Source organism: Amphimedon queenslandica, unplaced genomic scaffold (assembly GCF_000090795.2).
Source record: "Amphimedon queenslandica unplaced genomic scaffold, v1.1 AMPQUscaffold_3464_Cont24542, whole genome shotgun sequence".
Classification (NCBI taxonomy): domain Eukaryota; kingdom Metazoa; phylum Porifera; class Demospongiae; order Haplosclerida; family Niphatidae; genus Amphimedon; species Amphimedon queenslandica.
Window position 1 is genome coordinate 1 of NW_003556209.1, and position 1,409 is coordinate 1,409.

A 1,409-nucleotide genomic window follows, 5' to 3' on the forward strand; every position below is an offset into this window, starting at 1 on the left:
TATTTATTTGACTTTGCCACCAAGATATAAAGTAATGGCTGTTAATAGGAAGAAATACAGAAACGAGAATGACGGAAGAACAAACAGTCAGATAGCCCTCAATCTTGTACCATTTTAAAAATTTACTGAGGAAGAGCAGGAGAGAGGGGAAGAAAAGAAGACTTTATGTTATCTCAGAGACGACTGGTAAATGAAAATTTGATTGTTTAAAGTCATGTTTCTTCTTTTAGGATTCAGTCTGATGTCAGAGTTGGCGATATAATACATATTGTCTCCAGCTGCTCAACTTTAAGTGCTTCTGTTTCTCATGCTCCTTCACAGGATTGCTTTGTCATCAGTAATGATAATGCTGGATGTATTATCATTAATCCAGATTATCTTGTTTGTGTAAGTAGCATTAGTAATGGAATCACTTGCACCAGAAGGTAAAAATGACATGCATTTGCATGTAGTGTACATGTACAATTTTGTCAAATTTTTTGAGCAACTTAAAAAAATTGATACAAAAATCCAATTTTTATTTGAATCAGCTCACACTACTGTGAGGCTCACAGTATCAGAAAAATTGAGATCACTATCTTATCCATTTTTGACAAATACTATTTGTTATACATGACATTACATGTACATTGTACATCTCCCTTCCAGATCTATCCTTGAGGATCTATTCAAAGGTTATTCTCAAACAGAAGCTATGTTGGTTGGTAAGTTACTCCACTAGATGTTTCAAAAGGTGAGACTGATTACATGACTATTATGTGACTATTAAGTAACAGGCAATACTAGCCGCTTCACAGCATGCATCAGTGGTCACCAGAGACTTTGTACTATCATTGATACCTCCTTTAGTGAACAATGTATCAGTTATGCAAGAACTGTAAGACATTAATTTAAAACTTTATTATAAATGTAACTATGCTCCTTAATTCTCTCTCTATCCCTCTCTCTCTCTCATGCAGTTATGTATTAGGATTAACTGAATGTAATTTATCTGAGAGTTTATCTGAGCATGTGAATCTCATAGCTACATGGTGCAATCAGTATCAAAATATTACCTACACGAATAATAATAAGATTGAGTGGAAAAGGTTCATGTACATGTAGTATTGCCTCTTTACTATCATTGTATAGCTGGTTTATTTTGTGCAGAGTTGATTTTTTGCAGTTTTAAATCAACTAAAATTAACAAAATTTTATTAACATGAAAAAATAAGCCACATACATAAATTATTTTAAAAATGACAATTTGAGACTACAAAATGAACCAGCAACACAGTATTGTTATCATTGTTGTTATTACCACTGTTATTTATTGTTGTCAGATTCCCTCGTTCCAAAACTGAACTGGTTAACATGTGTATCACAGACGTTACAGACATAGAGGAAAGCGTATGGTCTCCTAGGTAAGG

At 33.3% G+C, this 1,409-nt stretch overlaps 1 long non-coding RNA gene across 1 annotated transcript; it reads left to right on the forward strand.

The window, feature by feature from the left end:
- The first annotated feature begins 6 nt into the window (after positions 1-6).
- Positions 7-1,405, forward strand: LOC109592927 (uncharacterized). The gene is made up of 6 exons (XR_002190640.1): positions 7-186; positions 231-425; positions 649-733; positions 777-877; positions 960-1,088; positions 1,323-1,405. It is a non-coding gene; the product is annotated as an uncharacterized LOC109592927 (long non-coding RNA).
- The last annotated feature ends 4 nt before the right edge of the window (positions 1,406-1,409 follow it).